Source organism: Ursus arctos, chromosome X (genome assembly GCF_023065955.2).
Source record: "Ursus arctos isolate Adak ecotype North America chromosome X, UrsArc2.0, whole genome shotgun sequence".
Taxonomy (NCBI): domain Eukaryota; kingdom Metazoa; phylum Chordata; class Mammalia; order Carnivora; family Ursidae; genus Ursus; species Ursus arctos.
In genome coordinates, this window is record NC_079873.1 from 25,010,020 (window position 1) to 25,032,014 (window position 21,995).

General features: G+C 40.6%; 1 pseudogene; it reads left to right on the forward strand.

The window, feature by feature from the left end:
- Positions 1-20,696: 20,696 nt before the first annotated feature.
- Positions 20,697-21,289, forward strand: LOC113265807 (60S ribosomal protein L17-like; annotated as a pseudogene).
- The last annotated feature ends 706 nt before the right edge of the window (positions 21,290-21,995 follow it).

Consider the following 21,995-nt stretch of genomic DNA (forward strand, 5'->3'; position numbering starts at 1 on the left):
GTGGGAGAGGAAGAAGCAGGCTCATAGCAGAGGAGCCTGATGTGGGGCTCGATCCCAGAACTCCGGGATCACGCCCTGAGCCGAAGGCAGATGCTTAACTGCTGTGCCACCCAGGCGCCCCTAAGACACCATTTCTCACATCAAGAAGGGGATGAACACTGGGGCACATGGGTGGCTCAGTGTCTGACTCTTGGTTTTGGCTCAGGTCATGGTCTCCGGGTCCTGGGATCAAGCCCCGAGTCAGCCTCTGCACTCAGTGGGGAGCCTGCTTCAGATTTTCTCTCTCCCTCTGCTCCTCCCACTCGTGCTCTCTCTCTCTCTCTCTCTCTAAAATAAATAAATAAAATCTTAAAAAAAAAGAAGGGGTGAACACTAAAAAAGGTGAGGGGAGTCACCACCCAGGATGGGTTAAGTGTAGGGTTAGGAGAAATTTTAGAAGCCATACCTAAGTAAAGTCTTGATATATGTTTGGGGTTAAACTGAGTAAAGAAACTGGGGAAAGTGTTCCAAACAGAGGAAACAAAAGGAATAGCTCTGAGGCTTGACATGACATGACTTGCATAGAGAATCATAGGAAGTCTGGTATGAATTCAGGAAGCATGAAGTGGGAGGTGGTGGGAAATAAGTTTGTAGAGAAATTTCTAGCATGAACCAGATCCTACAGATGTATATCATGCTAAAAAGTTGTGTTTTGCTAAGTCACTTAGTATAGAGGATAAGTTTGAGAGACACAGGACAAGAATCAAGGTGGTTTCTCAGGAAATTAGGTAAAATGCTTCTCCCTCAAAATTGTCAGCATAAATCTATATCAGAAACCTCAGTGACACATGAAATGAGCTATCTCAAAATTGAGGATAAACATATTGCATTGGAGTTGAATCTTTATTTGAGATAAAATTTTGCACCGACAATTCAGTAATTGATAAATAGGGCCAGAGAAATTGCATGGTACTTTGGAATAGTTGATGGAGTAAAAGAAGAATTTAAGACTGCTTGCCAAACCCATTGGTTAGGCAACCAAATCTTTTAGTTAGACGATATGTCCTAGAAAGAAGACTACCTTTGGAAAACGGCTGCCTCCTCCTCCTTAGATATTTTGAGTAAAGATCAAAGTAGTACAGGCTTCTGTGAAAGTTACCTTTCTAGTGATGAATAGACACATCATGAGGGCATGTATGTGTGGGCCATGATCATAGCCTTACACCCAGCACTTCAGTGGCATATGGTGGGGTTTATGTATCTTTTTGAAAACTGATTTCTGCAAATGGCTTCTTCTTTACCAGTAGCTGTCTAACTTGAAAAACAACGGACAGAGTTGGGCTTAACAACAGCTCAGTAATTGTGTGAGAAACTGCATCTTTTTTTTATAATAATTTTTTTATTATGTTATGTTAGTCACCATACAGAAACTGCATCTTATGCAGATCTGAAACTGAAGGACAAAACAGGGAACAATCTGAGAATGCCTGGAATGATACATGGGTGTTTGAAATTTGCCTGACTTGGCTTGTCCACATCTCCTCTAGGAGATTTATTTTGTCATGTTAATTTAACGTTTATCCTGCACAAATTGCCCAGTAGTGCTCATTAGTTCTGTTGCTATCGTGCATGGTAGGCAGAATACTGGCCCCTCAAAGACGTCGCCATCCTGATCCCTAGGACCTGTGAATATGTTCTGTTACATGGTAAGAGATAAGAAAAGTTGCAGGTGGAGGTAATGTTTCCATTCATCTGACTGTAAAATAAAGAGATTATCCCAGATTATCTGGGCAGACCCAAGGTCCTCACAAAGGCCTCTTGCGGAAGTGGGAGGCAGAAGAGTCAGAACCAGAGAGATGGCACCAGGAGAGAGAACTGATTGGTCATTACTGGCTGTAATGCTGGAAGGGTACCACCATTTAAGGAACATAGGTGATCTGTAGAATCTGGAAAAGGCAAGAAACTAGATTCTCCCCTGGGGGGTTCCAGAAGGAATGCAGCCAACACCTTGATTTTAGTCCACTGATCCCCATTTTGGACTTGTGGCCTCCAGACCTGGAAGAGAGTAAATCCGTGTGGATGGAAACCACTGTTGGTGGTAATTCATTATAGCAACAATTGAAAACTGATATATCATGTATGTGACAAAAGTCATTTAGCATTGTTTGCTGAAACTCCTCCCATCGATGCATAAATCTAAAGCCCTTAGCTTCTACTCAGTCCACACTTCTATTCATACTGCAACATCTGCATTTTTGTCAAAGGCAGTGGGGACACATAGGACATCAAAGAACCTTGGGGAGATAGGAACAAATATGCTTTTCTGTTTTTCATTAGCTGATTAGATAAGGTTTCATACAATGTTTTATTAAACTCCTTCACTAAATACAATCACCTTCACCCCTTGGAGGATTTAGCCAGAGCAGTTTGGCAAGTGATTATGTGAATTGAGAATTGATAAAAAAAAAAAAAAATAATAATAGATCAGTGCTGAGCTCCTTTTACCTCGACCAGATTAGGTGTTGTTTCCGCTTACTTCTTCACCCCTTTCATTGGATTTCTTCTGTTAACTGCTGTCTGTATTCACTTCAAAAGAACAAAGCCTACAGTTTCACTCCCCATTTCCTGGGCCTGCCAAGGAGGACCTGGTCCTAAGGTCAGCACACTGAGGCACTGATTAGAACAGACTGTCGGTAGCAGTTGGTACAGCTCCGCCACTGGGAAGGCCTTGACAGCTCTCTGACCCTGCCCCCCTTCGGAGACCTTCCTCCTCCTGCTCGCTCTTGTGCTGCCGCCTGAACAAAACATCGCATCAGTGCTGTTTACCACAGGAAGCCAGCCAAGGAAGTCATAACAGGACAATAGACATACAATCTGATAACCTTGTTAGCTCCAATCAAAGCGCCTAACAAGCAGGAGAGCTTGGTGAAGTGGGATAAAACTATTGCAGTATTTCGGTTTGTTGAAGTGGCTTTTCAGATTTTCTTCCCCTGCTGGAAAAAAAAGTAGTAGTTCTTATCCCTTTATTTAAGATTAAAACCAGGCACAAGGACACTAAACAAAACAACATGTACAAGGCTAAGGTTAACTTGTAAAAGAATCTAAATTATAAATGGAGAGGGATCTACAAAGTTCATAATTATCTTCTAATGGAAAATAACATAAAACTTGCTTTGTGTTGCCAGATCTCTGCAGAAGTGTAGTAAGTGTGGAATAACCTTCATGATCCAGAAAAAGTTAGGGGTATGAATTAATTTGTGTAAATGATAACCAGTAATGAACTCGTTTCAGATAACAGGGCAAGGATGATCAAGGTCTTTGTATTTTCTGTTGTATTTACTTCACATTACAGGATACTGTTTCAACACACAGAGATCTGGCCGGGTTTGATTTGGGCCTCTTATTGCCTCCCTCATACCCACCTCGTGCTTCAGGGAACGTTCCGACCTTTAAAAATGTAATTTTAATCCCACCATTATCTCCCTAGTTCTGCAACAGACATTAACATACGCTCCACTGTGTCTTACACAGTGTCTTATTTACCCTCCCCCTACCTTGAGTTCCCAGGTTCTGGGCATTTCCATGATCCCAGGGGAAATGGCACGGACCTCCAAGTCAGCACTCGGCACTGCTCAGGCCCCAGGACCTGGTTAATAGTCTCTGTGCCTCAGTTTCTTCATCTGTAGCAAATGACAAAATCATAAAGGGATTCAACAAGTGGGTCTTTGGTTGCATTTGAATGTGTCATTTTATATGCATTTGAATGTGTTATTTTAAGGTTAAAAACAGGTGAAACTTGATGGTTTGGCATGGGTTCTCTTGATGAATCTTTTGCTCTTATGTTTCTCTGAAAGAGTAATTCACCATAGCTAAGTTCATACTGGCTTCGTACTCTGTATCTAGGTAGGGGATTTTATTGTGACCATTTTGTTCAGCCATACTTCACTGTTTTACTAAATGGAAGTCCAAGTAACGATTCTCTGTGTGTGTATGTGTGTGTGTGTGTGTCTGTAGGTAGGCATACGCGTGCCCCTTACCTGGGGACAAAAAGCTTCTTCTATAGCATCTGGAAAATTGTAGTGATAAACAGAAATCCTTTTCCTTTTCCTACTGTCCTTTATTTGTGAGGGATGATAAAGTGACATTTCTCCAATTATGACTTGGAAAGTCTGAAAATAATAAAAAGTCTGTGTTGCTTCCTCTCCATCTTGTATGTAGCTTAAATTGAAAAAACTCTCAGAAATGAAATTTGGAGAGGATAAAAATCATTATTTTTACATGTATGGTACATTTGTAGTTCCTATTCACCGAGTGATGGTGAGAAAATAGAAAGAAAAAGCAGAATAGAAAGCAATCTATTTGCTATATATTCGGCAGCCACCTACATAAATAGGTGGCATATTGCAGGGTTTATCTAACAATTATAAAACCATTGGGTCTTGGCCATGAGAAGTTAAATATGGGTTTTCTGTTTCTTAGCTTTGAGTGTTTTCAGTTTAAAAATATTCCTTTACATAGAGTTCCAGGTAGCCTTTTATTTAGACATCTATGAATACATTGTTTGAAAGGCTTCACTGCCCTAAATATCTTCACCACTGGTCTCTTCCAGTACCTAAAATTTCTAGCACTTTTACACCTTCATACGAGGCCATTGAAAGACTGTTCGACAATCCACAGTGTTTGGGATGGATAGGTAGGTTATCACTATTCAGCAACAAGTCTAGCATGAATTAGTTTAAAAAGGTGTGGCATTTCTTGGGGTATTGATCTTCATGGAGTCTTAGACTTTGGACATGGTAATTAAGACCTAGCTGATTCTAACCTTATTTTTGTAAATCCAACTCAAGTGAAGGTTTGGTTTCATTGACAAGCATGCTTCTTGGCACTAGACTGAGTCTACCTATAATCACCAAGTCATCTTTAGGAATGCATTGAAGGAAGAAATACTATTGGTGATAAATATCTAAATTTATTCAGTGCCTCCATTTCTTTTTGAAACTCAAAATTACAAATGAAATGCAAAATACTGGATCAGGGATGTTTGGCTGGCTCAGTCAGAAAAGCATGCAACTCTTGATCTCGGAATCATGAGTTTGAGCCCCACATTGGGTATAGAGATGACTTAAATAAATAAAACCTTAAAATACTGGGTTATCCAAAGGTAAATATAACTATAAAACGGGAACATATACCATACCCCAAACGCCATTGCCCGAAGTAGGGTAAGGCAATTAAGATGTCCATGAAGTATCTGTCCATCCAGAGGCCAACTCTAAATAGTTCTAATGCTACATGTTCAAATGAGACAGTGTTTTGTGTTTCAGTATGAAAATATTGACTCAGTTTAGGTCACTGATATGAAATGTTGAACTTGTGAAATTCAAGCATACTCTGGAAGTCCCATTTTTTTTTCTAATAAGGGTTCTTACCTGTAATCAAGGTATAGCCTGGTATGTAAACAATTAGCTTGAGTATTTGAAATGTAAATAGGAGACAGTTTATTAGCTTGTTAATTGTTGGTCCCTTAGAACATGGACTATTACTCAGCCATCAGAAAGGATGAATACCCACCATTTGCATTGACATTGATAGAACTGGAGGGGATTATGCTAAGTGAAATAAGTCAAACAGAGAAAGACAATTACATGGTTTCACTCATATGTGGAACATAAGAAATAGTGCAGAGGACCACTGGGGAAGGGAGGGAAAACTGAAAGGGAAGAAATCAAAGAGGGAGACAAACCATGAGAGGCTATGGACTCCAGGAAACAAACTGAGGGTTACAGAAGGGAGATGGGGGGGGGATGGGGTAACTGCATAATGGGTATTAAGGAGGGCACGTGTGGTGATGAGCACTGGGTGTTACATGCAACTAATGAATCGTTGAACACTACATCAAAAACTAATGATATACTATATGCTGGCTAATTGAACATTAATAAAAATTTTAAAAAAGCAGGAAGGAAGGAGGGAAGGGAGGGAGGAAGGAAGGAAAGGAAAGAAAGAAAGGAAAGGAAAGGAAAGGAAAGGAAAGGAAAGGAAAGGAAAGGAAAGGAAAGGAAAGGAAAGGAACATGGACTATAATTCAGTTTTTAGCCAAATTGGAGATATGCCAGATGGTGATGTAGTTGAGAATAAGAAGAGAGTGTCCGGACCCACTGCTAGCTAAAGGCATACAATTGAGTGGAGCGTATATCCATTTGACCTTCCATCTCTGAAATTGTAGCAATTGAGAAAAGCCATCTGAAAGGGATTTCAAGACAGAGCTCACTTCTTGTTTATCCTGCACTTCCTACTATACCTGGCACACCACTGAGTCTGGGCTTAGTAGGCGAAGCTTGATGCAGAGTTGAATGATTGAGAAGGAATCAAGAGAAGTCTGTTTCTGAGTTACATTTGAATGTTGTCAAGGGAATTCAGTTATTTGTATTTCTCCCCAAAGTTGATTCGTTTTGGTCTTCAGTAGCTAACATTCCACATTGCATTTTCTGCATCAAAACATTCAAAGTGTACTAAAATGCCTTAAGATCAGTTTAGATGTTTCTAGCATTGATAGGCGTCACTTGCATTGGACTTGGACTTAGTCCTTTTTTTATGAAAGAAGGAAATAGTGTGTTGATTTTACCTAACAGGTTATTTGACACAGCAGCTCATGTTCTTAAATGAAAAATTATCTTGTTTTGCAAGAATACAACTATAAAATACAGAAAGAATGGGTATTTTATATGGTTTTAAAATACGGTATCTACTAGTTTTATAATTACTGTAATTCACGTAGTGTCAGGGGCTTATTAGAGAAGTCATGGGAACTAGAGTGGTAGGATCTAACTCCTCCGATTCCGACACTAACAAGAGAAGTCATATACTAGTGACTACTTCTCAGACAGCAAACCTAGCCTTCTGACTACTGGAGTAGTGAAACTCCGAACTGAAATACCTCATTAAAACATTCTTTATATTTGCAGCTGCTTTTGCCTGCCCTTGGTTGCTCGGCTCCAACCCTAAATTTACAAACCATCTCTGTGTGTGTGTGTGTGTGTGTGTGTGTGTGTGTGTGTGTGTGTGTGTGTGTTCCTCAACACACTAGTATCCTTGGGAAGCCTAGAATCTTTTAAACTGAGATATTTTTGGTACAAATTGTCAATTAGAGCAGTAACAAAAGTGACACTGTATCTTGATTGAATTTCAAATGCAATCTTTGTTCAGTTAAAAAACAACGAACCAGATTTATTTAGAGTCTCAGTTATGACCTTGCAAATAACGTAGCTTTGGAAATGACACGGACTCTCCTAGGTTCTTATTTTACTTCCAAATGGCTTTGCCTATAATTCACAAATTGATGTTAACAGCCCTTCGTAATTAAACAAATGACCCTGCGTCAAAACAACAACAGAAAGAAGAACCAAATATCCCCTCTGGAAACAGGGACTCTCTGGGCTTTTTTGTCATAGCACTAACCGCAGGGAAATGACACCCCTTTACACAGTGCCTTGCTGTGGTCAGCATCTTGGGTTCTTGACATGAGGATGAAGTTCATGGGTTCAGTGATGGCTCAAGGCTTTTCGATTATTCTGTAAATGCTAGAACGGGATAGTTGCATAAGACATGTAAGATTGCACAGAATCAGAATTTCAAAGTAAGAAGGAGCTTAAGTGGTTGTCTAATTCAAGCTGTTAGTACAGGTTTCCTCCACATCCTAGCTTTCCAGAGTTTTGGCTTGTGACCCAGGATAGAAAAGAAATGCATAACATACATTATGATACGATATATACTAACTGGGGCATACTTGGACCTGAGAGTTTCCATAAAACAGTATTTACTGTGTACAATGAATTTAGATACTTAATCCCTTATGTTCTATTTTATATCGGTTTTTAATCCACTAATAGGTCGAGACTTGTTAGCCGTCCTTGTTACAAAAAGTGTGGCCTGTGAACCAGCAGCTACAGCAACACTTAAGAGTTTCTTAGAAATGCAGGTTCTCAGTGGGGTGCCTGGGTGGCTCAGTCGGTTAAGTGTCTGCCTTTGGCTTGGGTCATGATCACAGGGTCCTGGGATTGAGCCCTGCATGGGGCTCCCTGCTTAGCAGGAAGTCTGCTTCTCCCTCTCTCTCTGCCCCTCCTCCCAGCTCATGCTGGCTTGCTCTTGCTCTCAAATCTTTAAAAAAAAGAGAGAAATGCAGAGTCTCAGGCCCCAGCCCAATCTAGTGAATCAACATGCAGGTTTTAACAAGAGCCCCAGGTGATTCCCAGCACTTTAAATTTTGAGAAGCATTGTTCCTACCTCATCCCTAAGGTCAAGCCTTTCCTTGAACCCTCTCACCGTGAGGTGTTTTTGTCCTTCTCAGGTGCCCCCTTCTATTTTCAAACAATTGTGCTTTACAGAAATATCTTTGTTATATGAAGTGGAAATTGGTACATTAAGTACCAACTTGGAGACCAGCACAGACACAGCATTTCACAAATGATAAATCCTTGTCCTTTCCCACAGAGGCTCCACCCACTGGCATTAGTGTATCTTCTTATGAAATTAATTTAAACTTCTTTGCACATGGCAGTCTCTTTGCTAAAAATAGAGGAATCTTTGGGACTCTGGACCTTCTCTCTCATCCCACACCTAAACAGTCAACGGTCCCGATGAATTTACCTTCCAAATATTTCTCCAATTCTCAAATTAGTATCCAATAATCCAAGACGAAGGAGCAATGGTCAATCAACATGGAAAGTGATGGCAGAGAATTAAGCATTCACTATGTTCATTTAGTGAGACACTTAATCCACGTTCTGAAAAAAAAAATGACAGTTCTCAGTACATTTTGTTAATGAAGAGCTATTGTTTTGACCTCCAGAGACCCCAAAGCTCAAAAGCATGCCACCACCCAGGATACCCTAACATTTCCCGGTTCTTGTCAGACTGTTGCCCAGCTCCCTCGTATCTGACTCATCCCTCTGGAAAATCTAGAATATTCGGCACATTTTCAAAGTACAATGAATATTTATTTTTTCGCATGCTTTCCACTCTGCTCACCTGGAGCTGGATGACTGTCCCCACTGTTCATTTCGGAGTGTACCTCCCACTGTGTCAGTGGTTGAGTTGGAGAAATGCCACTCAGTTCCCCAGCCGTAACATAAAATGTAATTGAGAATCATCCCTGGACTGAGACGTTTTCTCCTTCGGGACTTCATGTATTGAAGTTGGGTTACATACAAGTGTGAGTCTAAACATATTATCCATATCTTTTTGACATTCAGAATGGCTTGTATTCTTAAGAACGAGAAGAGGACTTGGTATTTCAGAGGATGTCACTGGGCTGATAAGATAAAGTCATGAGAATACTTTCCCATTCTTTGGGAAATATCTGGGATGTATGTTGAGGGATAAGGGAGTTGTCAGGCCAGCTCTGTGATCCAGTTCCCTGGAGATGAAGTTTCCTTCTCAAAATCAGTTGTCGCCATTACTTATTACTTTGCTGCCATTGGGTCAAGGAAAAATGCTTTAAAGCTTCTAAGCTTTAGAATCTCAGGCATGGGGCTGTCTCATGAACAAGAAGATGGAAGAAAGAACATTTCCCAACCTCGTCCTCTGTGTGAGTTCTTGATAACAATCTGGTGTAATAGTCAGAGCAGCCCTCTGTGTTACTGGGGGAAGGCTCAATGGTTCTGCAATCCAAGCAGAACATAAAGCTTTCTGCCCCCCCCCCGTTGAGAATTGTTTTTCTTGTTTTCTTCATGCCCAACAACTAAGTGATGTGAGTTGTACTGAGTAAAAGAATACAATTAACTCTTGTATCATTGCCATGTAACCTGTCAGATGACCTAATGTTAATAAGTTTTGTTGGGAGTGAAGGTGAATAAACACTTTTTTAAAAATGGCTTTATTGATATACCATAAATTCACCCATTTAAGCTATACAATTCAGTGGCTTCTAGTATATCCACAGAGTTATGCCTGCATTATCACAAGCCATTTTTGATCATTTTCATCACCCTGAAAAGAAACCCTGCACCCTTTAGTAGTCTTCTACCATTTTGCCCTCCCCATCCCCCCCACTCCTGCACTCCTGGGCAGACACTAATCTACTTTTCGTTCGCATAGATCTGCCTGTTCTGAACATTTCATATAAATGGAATCATACAATATGCAGTCTTTTGTGACATTCATTTCTTCTTTCATTTAACATAGTATCTTCAAAGTTTACTCATTTATTGTAGCAAGCATCAGTACCTCATTGCTTTTTATAGCTGAGTAATATTCTGTTGTATGGTTACGCCACATTTTGTATATCTGTTCATTGGTCAGTGGACATTTCAGTTGTTTTCCACCCTTTGGCCATTATGAATAATACTGTGGTGAACTTTTTGTGTACACAGGCATTTTAAATTCCCTTCATTATATACTTAAAAGTGGAATTGATAGGTCATATGGTAACTCTATGCTTAAATGTTTGAGCATTGCCCAAACTGTTCTTCGAAGTGGCTGCACCATTTTAGGTACCCACCAGCAATATGGGAGGGTACACATTGCTCCACATCCTCACCAGCATTGGGGATTATTTTTTTTTATAGCCGTCCTTGTGGGTGTCAAGTAGTATGTCATTGTGGTTTCGATTTGCATTTCCAAGGATAAGCACCCTTAAAATACCTCTCACTTACCCACATGTAAAAAGTGAACATTTCAGTTCAATTAATTTCTGAATAGACCATGCCTGGAGAGGCTGCTAAAATTCAAAAAAAAAATCACCTGACGAATTCCCCATCTTTATGGGAGGAAATTTTATTACACAAGAGATTATCTGGGTTTAGGATTCAGGAATCATCACTTTAAATAATTAAATTCCCAGAGCTAGTCCCAGATTTAGCCCTAATCGATGATTCTGTCTTTATTAACAGTAGAGGTGGTAAGAATTAGGGGGAAGTCATCTCGTATTCATCTGGCAAATGAATAAGTGACTCATCTTCTCTGAGACTGAGTTTTCACATCTACAGGATTAGGTTAGTGATGCTACCTAACCCAGAGTGCCTGGGTGGCTCAGTCGGTTGAGCATCTGATTCTTGGTTTGGCTCAGGTCATGGTCTTGGGATCGTGGGATCAAGCCCTGCATCAGGCTCCACACTCAGCACGGAGTCTGCTTGAGATTCAGTCTCCCTCTGCTTCTGCTGCTCCTGCTTGTGCTTGCTCTCTCTCTTTCTCTCTCTAAAATAAGTAAATCAATCTTTAAAAATAATAATGCTACCTAACTCACGCCATCATGTGAGGATTACATGAGATTTTTTTCCCACATGAAATGCAGTTCCTGACTGAACAGAAATGTTAGCTACTATTAGTGTATAGGGTGAGTAGTCAGAGGTCTTCTCTGTTATAAGAACTTAAGAAAACATCCTCTGCAAATACAGAGGATTTACTGAACATTTTGATTAGTCGTTTTCCATCTCTACAAGAGGTGTTTTTAAAATTAGCTCCAGGGGCGCCTGGGTGGCACAGCGGTTGAGCGTCTGCCTTCGGCTCAGGGCGTGATCCCGGCGTTACGGGATCGAGCCCCACATCAGGCTCCTCCGCTGGGAGCCTGCTTCTTCCTCTCCCACTCCCCCTGCTGTGTTCCCCCTCTCGCTGGCTGTCTCTGTCGAATAAATAAATAAAATCTTTAAAAAAAAAAATAAAATAAAATTAGCTCCAAAATTCCCCTGAAACCTGAGTTAGCTTCCAGTAAGAACAGACTCTAAAACAGGCTGGTAGGGGAGGTGGTATATTGTCCCCCCCAGAAGTCTTCAGTGGTGGGGAAGACTCACAGCTTTTCAGCAAATTAGCTGTCATCCCACCAAAGGGTAGAAGTGGCATCTAGTTTCCTCAACCTAATACTCTGTTTGTTACAGACTGAAGGTCTTTGGATTCCTTAGCAACCTAGGTAACATAACCCCCTGGTCTTGAATTACTTAGCCTTGTCCTCAGAAACGATGCTGGACAGAACTGTAAGTAGGTAAGGCTTGTGTTTCTTCTGTTCTTGTTTGCTGCTCCTTCGTTCCTTCTGTTGCCCTTTGGGGAGCCATTGCCCACAAGAGGCCCCCTGTTTATGGAGTGTCTTCTCGCACAGATACTACTCTGTCTTCCCTTCCTCTCAGAAACACAGATGGGAGCTCTCTCTTGATCCTCTACTCCAGTTCCATCTAAACGTCCCTTAACTCTGAATGACTTCTTACACAGCTGATACATGAATACATTTATTCAGCAAGCCCATATTGACTAGTTCCTCTGTGTCAGGCACTGTACTAGGCTCACAGATGACTAGAACATAATCCAAGGCGTGTAGTAGAATAGAGAAGATCAACAAACATGCCAGTGGTTATAAAGCAGTGTGATAAAATGGATATATGTCACAGGGTTGCTGGGAGAATTAAGAGAATAATTGTAAAGCACTTAGAGCAGTGCCTGGCACAGAATCAGTGTTACATGCATGTTTATGACGCCAGTTACATGCCAAAAAGAAAGGTTATGCCCTGGGGGCCATAGGAACACATACTAAAGCATCGCATCCTAACCTGAAGTCCTGAAAGCCTGAGCCGGGTTGCAGATGATAAGGGTTTTGCCAAGTTAAGATGTAGAAGAGACATGTTCCATGTAGAGGGAACAACATCTGAACACAAAGAGACATGAAAGAACATGGCGTAGCTCAAGAAGTTCACAAGTTTCATTATGGCTAGAATATAGGCAACACGAGAAGGCACATGGGATAAGACTCCGACTGCATAGTCTGCGGTGGATAAGTTGCATTCATGGCCTCTATCAGCCTCTATGATGTAAATTGTGCTTTGCGCTCAAGGAATGCTGGGGAGGGGAATGGTTGCTGAGTGGGCAAGTGGCAGTATGTGCCATTGTAGTAACATCAGGAGAGTTGTTGGAAAGTATTTTGAGGTCTTAAGTACTCTTCAAGTGAACATTATGACCTATGTTTGTAGTGATCTTTTCTTCAGTGAAATGATTAAAATTGGATAAAGCCACAGCATGTTTGAAAGAATATGAAAAAGTTACTGAACTTTCTAGACTTGACAAGAAAAGTCTGGCAGTTCTTTCAGTTGAGTGCTGCACTTTTCAGGTATTGAGGGTCAACGGTGTTGTTAGATCAAGGTAGAACCCTGAATAGGGTGAAATACTGAATAAGATACAAGGTCCTGGTTTACTATTCAGTGAGCTATGCTTGATGGGTTAATTAGCTCTCAATGCCCTTTGCAGAGGGGAATCCTACTGAATGCTGTATAGCTGGCATTTCCAATATAAATAAGTCCACCACCCATTCAAGTTCCAAGGAATTGTTTCGGGAATAGTGTGTATGTGTTACAATACTAACGATTTGAAATGAATTTGGCAGTAAGAATCACAGAAACATACAGAGCACCGTCTTGTTGTGAGAGGTGCTTCTAACCCCAGCAGATACTTCATGTGCCCTGTCAAAATGCTTTAAAATCCATCAATTTTCTGTTGAAATATGATTATTATTTGAGGATGCTTAACGGAAACATTTATTACTACAAAGCTGATACATTTTACTTTTTAATGATATTTTCAAAGCAAAATTTGCCACAGTGTCTAATTCTCTAAAACTAAATTTGATTATTCTGTTAAAATTTCTGTGGTATCAGTGTGCCTGCGTGACTCAGTCAGTTAAGAAACCGACTCTTGATTTCGGCTCAGGTCGTGATGTCAGGGTCGTGGAATCAAGCCCCACATCCAGCTCCATGTTCAGTGCTCGGGGCAGAGTCTGTTTGAGGATTCTCCCCTTCCTCCTCTGCCCCTCGCCCCACTTGCGTTCTCTCTCTGTCCCTCTAAAAATAAATCTTTAAAATAAAATAAAATCTCTGTGGTATCTTAGAAGCTTCATGACCTATCCCTAGCCTGCATTCCCAATCTCACTGGTTTCTAATCCCCAGTGTATTCTCTACCAGAGAGTCAAGCACAGTATGGACTCTTCATTTACCTACTTGTGCATCTTCGCCTACTCGGTTCCTTGCTTCTTGATGTTTTTCTCTCCCTTCTCTGACCATGCAATTCCTCACAGTTGTTCCGTGTCTGCTCTTTCACTGAGGGCTCCATTGTTCCTCCTGTGATAATTAAATTTACTCTTTTTTTTAAACTTCATGATTCTCTTTGTTGAGTCTTCTATGTGAGCTGTTTCACATACTTCTCTGTCACTGCTCAGGCTTCTCTGCCGTTGCCTTCTGGTTTCTGCCTCCTCCACACCACAGAACCTGGCCTTCAAAACATATTCACATGCTCCTGCTTGCCAAATCTACCAGAAATTTTTTCCATCCCTTTGATACTTTTTCCACTCCTTCATGTAAAGATTCTCTTATCTTCTGCCCAGCCCCTAGAAGACTCTAGGCTTGCTGTTGTCCACCACTTGGGCATTAGCTCTACTGTGTGGCCCATACATTGCTGTGCCGTGGCTGGGTAAAAGGTGCCGCATCGTCATGGCCCACCACAGCTCTGTAGAACCCCGGTGCCACGCGGCAGAACCTGTTATTTAGTCATCACGTTGACCAAAAGAGAAGAAATGACAGCATAGCTAACCTGGTTTACATGTCCCTCTTCTGAAACGCGAGGTAGTGACTCTCGCTTGTGACAACTATTGGGAGGATTAATGCTGTCTAGCAAACTGTGTACCTCACCTAGGTAACTGGTTTCCTGCTTCCCCCACAAAAATGTAAGCCCTGTGAGGACAAGGCATTTTATGTGTTCAGTTCACTGTTGTATCCCTTGTTCCTGGAACTGGGCCTGGCACATAAAAGACACTTGAAAAAAATGGTTGAATTATTGATGGATGAAATATATTTAATACACTATAGTCATTCAATGAATTTTTGCATACTGAACCGCAGGGAATTCTGTACTGTTGTTAATTATTATAGTTTAGCTAAGGAAGTTCATCTGTCCCCTTGTGGTAATTTAATCTGTTTGTGATTTTGTGCTTTTACTACAGTTGCTGTTGACTGTTGTCTCTTTCATACTTTTAGTATGTGCCCGTTTTAGCTTGGCTTTATGATAACTTTCTGTTATATTCTAAATAGGGCATCCACAGGTGGGCTTTTTAGAGAAGACTTGGAAACTTAAAGAAATGCATCATACGTTTCAAATTCCTTTTGAAAGAAGGCGAAGTGTAAATAGGCAAGAACGTTGGATGAAACAGAGATCTCTTTACAGGTAGAGGCAAGTCTTCCTGGCTGTTTTTAATTCAGCACATATTTTTGTCATTGTTGAAAGACCTTGAACTCCAAATGCATTTTGGGTTTTTTTTCTTTTGGTTTGTTTGTTAGTTAGAGGGGGAGAGAGCAGGGGAAGGGCAGAGGGAGAGAGAGAGAAAGAGAATCTTAAGCAGACTGCACGCTCAGCGTGAGCCCCATGCAGGGCTTGATCTCATGACCCTGAGATCATGACCTGAGCCAAAATCAAGAGTTGGGTGTTTAACTGACTGGGCCATCCAGGTGCCCCTCCAAATACATTTTGAATGGCAGTTACACAGAAATTGACTAGTTTTTTGCTGAGTGTCTCATATATGAGATTGGGCTATCGATTCCTTATCTCTAGACCCTGCTTCACGTGATAATCCCAGTCATGATACAGCCTTTTTATACAGTGGCTTGTCAGGTGACCAGAATCCAAAGCTAGGCGAGGATCGGGATGCCACTGTTACCATGAAACAGAAATAAACTAAGTGGATCATATGGAAATAAAATCATGCTTTCAGCTTCATAAATGTTTTATTACTGCCAGACAACTGATTATTCACTCTGGTTACTTTCTGGCAGCTCACGTTTTTATTCAACAGCTATTTATCATCTATCAATTTGAGTCCCAGCTTCATACTTAACAGCTGCATATTTTGGGGCACTGCCTCTGTGCCTCAGTTTCCTTATCTGTGAAACAGAAATAATGCAGAACCTGTTGTATGAAACTGTGGACAGATTAAATAAGCAATCACACTTAGAATAGGCTTCAGCAAACAGAGTTCTCAGCAGATGTTATTTATCCTCCTATTATCCTAGCAGCAATACGTTTCCTTTTTATTTACACAAGTTTACATTAAATTGCCATCGCTTGCAAGCAAGTGTCTCGATTTCAGGAAACTGCAGCTCGGAGAGGTAGCATAACCTGCCTGGGGTCATACAACAAAATGAGTGGCAGATATCTCCGGAGACCCAAATGATCGATGTCAGGAGTCAGGTGCCCCCAAACAAATGATTGAGTCTCAAGGTTCCCCGGTGCAGCTGGAGTCTGTGTAATTCCTACTGGTCAAAGCAGGCCCACGGGATGGGGGAAACAGCACTGCCTACAATGCGGAGACCCGCTTCCCGTTGATGTTCCCTTTCTATCACAGCAAGCTTGAGGCGCCCAGTAGTTACACCCCTCCATACTGCCCTCCCCACCCTTGGTAAGCCTCATCTCTACAAAATCACCTTTAGACAGAAAGGCTTCAGTAAGGTAGCCCTTTTGTTTCTCTGAATTGTCAAGAACAGAGGAGAGGAGAACATGCTTGTTTCTCAGATGTTGGCCCACTAGTTGCCTTGCATGAGGCTGCGAGGAGTACCCCGGGATGCGGGGGGAATAAATCAGTACTCCTACCGGGAGAAAACCTTCAATCTCCCACAAAAGATTTGCCTGGCGCTTTAAACCATATTATCCCTGAAGATGCAGATGAGGATGTAGACATATTTAAATACACAGAAGTATACATATAGATAAAATGTTGATATTTTAAAGGGCTAACTTTACCACCTTATTGCACTGTATGTGTATTTTTATACAAGTTATATCTGACTGTAACGTAGTTGCTTTTTGACCACTTCAGTGCTAGGTCGTAGGGCTCAGAGCTTTACCTACTTATTTGTTTCATTTAACACACCCTATGTCAGGATTATATCTGTCTGGTAGTACAACAGACGGTCTTAATTTATGGTTTTTTATTTATCAAGTTTTCCACAGTGAGCATATATTATTTTAGGATCAGTAACACAGCTAAGCACATGTTTATTATTTTCCAGGAAATAATCCATCTTGAGCTAAATGTTTATGAAATTCTTGATATGTTTCAGGAGCCAAGTTCTAATTATTTTGGACACATTTTTTTCATTTAGAAATTCCATGAGGTTGATATTATTATCTCTAATTTTTAGAGAACAGGGTTCATTAGAGTAGCTCATTCAAGGACGCCCGGGTAACAAGTAGCATAATCTCCAAGTCTTTGAAGCATACAACAGCAGAAAAAGTAGAGGAAAGAAAGAAAATGATCAAATTCAGATTCATTGTTGGCAGATCTGGGAATGAAGGCTGAATATGTTTGCCAAAATTGTCCTAATAGTATCTGTAGCTTTAATATCTCCATCTCCTGAGAGCAAAAAGTATAGTAATAATGGTATCTGAAGGGGAACAGTCATGGCTGACAGGACACATAAGCAATTCAGAAAACAATTTAAGTGAAGTTGAAACCAGTCTGAGCATATAGCCATTATTCTATTCACCTAGAGTTTGCTAGTCATGATCAATTGCAGAGGAAAATGTTTGAAGAATATATCCTTTGAAAAAGTGGCAGAGGTGAATGAACTCAAAAAAGAGCTGAAGATGATTCACATTATCGGAATATAAAATTCTCATGATCCTCGAAGACAGAATTCGGTTCATTCTAAACAGGTCAGCTATTACTGCAGCTGGCTCCTCCCTGCTAAATTTATAACTAGTGCAGACACGGACTTCACACTGATGAGGGATTAGCCGTGTTCAGGTATTCTTCCAGTTCCAGACATCCTTTCTTGCAGCTTCGCTTCCTACTGCATGCTTAACAACTAAGGTCATCAGAACATAGAAACATAGATTTTAGCTTCAAAATTAGTAAGATACTCCAGTGGAAAGAGAAAATAACTCTGAGATGGTCTCCTTTCCTCCTCGGTGTGCTTGTAATCCTGATTTCAGCTTGGTGCTCAAAAGGAAACTATTCACATGAAAGTAATCAATCACCTTTAAATTTACTCAAAATTCAAGTAAGGTCTTTTGATTTTGTACAATTATTAGAGAATTTAAAACGATCTCAAATATATTTACTTACAGTCTATCCATTACAAGGGAATAAAAAAAAAAGCATTTGGGGCTTTGGGTGGTTTAATTAGAGGAGAGCAGGAGTAACTGGAATAGCCCCAGGATACTTAATACACCCTTCTAGAGACAACTACACACACAGGCTGCCCCAGAACTTCTAACAGCTAACTACATCTAGCTGGATTGTTTCCACAGGGAAAGGATGCAAATTCAGTCTTCAGTGTCTTCTACCATTTTAATTGTTACAAAGGAGATGCTCACAGTGAGAATTTCTGGTGCTCACAAAAGCAATCAAGTTCTTCCTACTTTGTAAGAGAAAAAGATGATTTCCAGGACAGAACAGGTAGCTCTATGAAATCATCTCTCGCAGTGAAAAATTTTTTTGATGGTGAAAATACAGTTCTGCTTCTTTCAGTCCCATTTTGCTTTCCGGTTACTGCTCCTTCTCTCTCCTCCTTCATGGCCAAACTTTTCAGGACTATTGTCTATACTTGCTTCCCACATTCTCATCTCTCCCATTCTCCTCTACCCATTCCATCTGGCTGTCATTCCCTCATCTCATCCCTCTGGCAAGGTAACCAACGACTTCAATTACTGCACCCACTGATGTTTTTTCTGCCTCATCTTTACCTATCACCCCTTCCATCAATATAACACCTAGTATGTGCCAAGGTCTATGCAAGGTGCTGGTGAGAAGTGCTCAGGAAACACATTGGTCATTAGCTGGGTGCTGGTGAGCAACATGCTTGTTGCTTCTGCATTCATGGAGCTGACATTCCCGTGGGGAAACACAATTACTTGAATCACCACATGTTTAAGTTAGAGTTACAAACCCAAAAGAAAAGTGATATGAAACAAAAAGTTAAGTGGGCTGTGAAAACCTTGAATAAAGATCAGAAGAGGTCTTTCTCTTGGTATTATTTTGGAAATGAAAAAAAATGTTTGTTGGTTATTTCCTCCTTTTTGAAGCACCATCTCCTTGGAGATCATGACAATATGTCCTCCTGATTTTATTCCTACTTCTCTGAATCTTGCCTTCTGTTCTCCTTAGATAACTTATTCTCTGCTCCTCGTGGTACAAATGTTATCCTCTCTCTGAGCCCAGCCTTAGGGCCTCTTCTGATCTTACTCCATGGTCGTCGCATTAGTGATGCCATCCAATGCCCAGGGTCAGTGTCTGTCTATTTGCCAATGGCTTTCAAATATGAGTTTCTGACACATGTTTCACTTGTTAACTCTAGTTTTGTATATGTAATGCCCTTGTTGGCAAGTTAACCTATCTCAAATAAAATGTCCAACTTGGCCTTCTGCCATTGCTCCAGACCAGGCTACCCTCATCCTCTCACCTGGACTAGTGCAGTAGACTCCTAATTCATTTCTCTGCTCACACTCTTACCTTCCACAGTCTATTCACCATGCTGTAGCCATAGTGACTTAAAAAAAAAGTAGGGGGCGCCTGGGTGCCTCAGTTGGGTAAGCATCTGACTCTTGGTTTCTGCTCAGGTCATGATCTCAGGGTCATGGGATCGAGCCCTGCATTGGGTTCCATGCTCAGCCCAGAGTCTGCTTGAGGTTCTCTCTCTCCCTCTGCCCCTCCCCACCGCTCACACACTCTCTCTAAATAAATAAAGTTTTAGAAAAAGAAAGAATGTCATTTTACCTCTATTAAGATCATTTAGATGTTAAATAAGATTAGTGGAAAGCACACATTTTGTTACACATGCGAAATGTCATATATGCAGCTTTATTATTACCATGTCATTTATAATAGCAGTATTGGAAACAAAGTTTTCTTATATGTGTTTGCAACAACATGGATGGACCCTAAGGGCATTATGCAAAGTGAAATAAGTCAGAGAAAGACAAGTACTGTATGATCTCACTTAATGTGGAATCGAAAAAGGAGAGAACAGGTTGATGGTTGCCAGACTGGGAGTGGGGGATAGGGATAGAGGACAAAATGGGTGAAGGAGGTCAAAAGGTACAAACCTCCAGTTATAAAATAAATAAGTTCCGGGGATATAATTTACAGCATGGTGACTATAATTAATAATACTGAATTGCAATTTGAATGTTGCTGAGAGTGATCTTAAAAGTTCTCATCATACAAAAAAAATAATTGTTAACTATGTATGGTGATGGATAGTAGCTAGACTTACTAGGGTAATGATTTTTGCAATATGTATCATTATTTTGTACAAATAAAACTAATGCAAGGTTATGAAAAAGGCTTTCTATGTGTCTGTTAATAAGCAATCAGCTGAGGAAATTAGGATATATTCTACCCACTGGAATATTATGCAACCTTTAGAAAAAATCAACTCTGTATAGGAAGAGTGTGGGATGAATTCCAAGATATATTATAAAATGTAAAAAGTAAAGTACGAAAAAGTGTGTGTCATATGCTGCCACTTGTGTTTAATAAGTATAAAATTTATAAGATTAAATGTTTCTTGGAGAAATAGCTCTCACTTGCTGGCTTGGGGGGAGGGAACTGAGTGGTTAGAGACAGAAAATCTTTCCATTTTATACTCTTTTGTATCTTGGCATCATCTATTCCAAAATATATTTTTAAAGTTTAGTTTTTTTAAAAAAATCAAGAACTATACTAAAATCCTATCCTTAAAAATGTTAAGTATAGCTCTTCCTTTAAGTGGCCTGAGGTGATCTCTGAAAATGGTTCACTATTCACTTGACCCAGAAAACCCTACAAAACCATGCAAATCAAGAGGTTCAAATCTTCATATTCACTATAAGAACACACGTGAAACTGCCCAGGCCATCAAGGGTATGCAGATCCGAAGAGCCACCAAGTATCTGAAGGATGTCACTTTGCAGAAGCAGCGTGTGCCGTTCCGTTGCTCCACTGGCGGGGCTGGTAGGTGTGTCCAAGCCAAACAGTGGGGAAGATCAGTGGCCCAAGGAGAGTGCTGAATTTTGACTGCGCATACTTAAAAATGCAGAGAATCATGCTGAACTTAAGTGTTTAGATGAAGGTTCTCTGGTCATTGAGCACATCCAAGTGAACAAAGCCCCCAGGATGCGGCATAGAGCTTGCAGGGCTCATGGCTGGATTGACCCACACACGAGCTCTCCCTGCCTCATTGAGATGCTCCTTACTGCAAAAGAGCAGATTGTCCCTAAACCAGAAGAGGAGGCTGCACGGAGGAAAAAGATACCCCAGAAGAAACTGAAGAAACAAAAACGAATGGCCCTGGGACTAAATTCTGCATGAAATAAATGCAAATAAAAGTAAAAACAGGAAAAAAAAGAAAGAAATGGTCAGTGTACAAACTCATGTACTTAGACGGATATACATATACACACACATGCCCACACATGTATGTTTGGCCTGTTAGGCGGAGGCTACACAATTAGCTATTCAAATTTTCCTGCAGATTCAAGAAGCAAATCTAAAAGTGTTTTTTAATGGTTTCACTGAGTACTCATTGTGTGAATATCTCCGTGCTGTGGACCTGCCAGAAAAATCCTCTTGAAGCAAGCTTTTAAAATTTAAGTTGCTATTTGTAGAATATCTAGAAAATAATAAGAGCATACATATGTCATAGGTGGAATGATTGAAATTATGTGTTTTTGCTGCACACACCCATACTTGATGGTTAGGGTCCTGGTTCGTTTATTTTCCCTTTTATATTCAAGGAACTCTGGCAAGGGAATATGCTAGAATTCATCATCTTGCCTCAAACCTTTTTGATGGAAGAACAATGCTATAAGAGATGATAATGTAGACACAAAACTTAGGTGGCTCAGCCAGAGAAGGCTTCTCTGAGGAAGCAGAAGTTGAGCCGAAATCTGAAGCATGAGTAAGAATTGATGAGATGAAGAAGATGAGGAATTAACATAAACATACATCTCATGTACATTTAATACCTCCCTCCTGAAACAATAACTGATGGAGAAGACCAAGGAAACCTAAATTC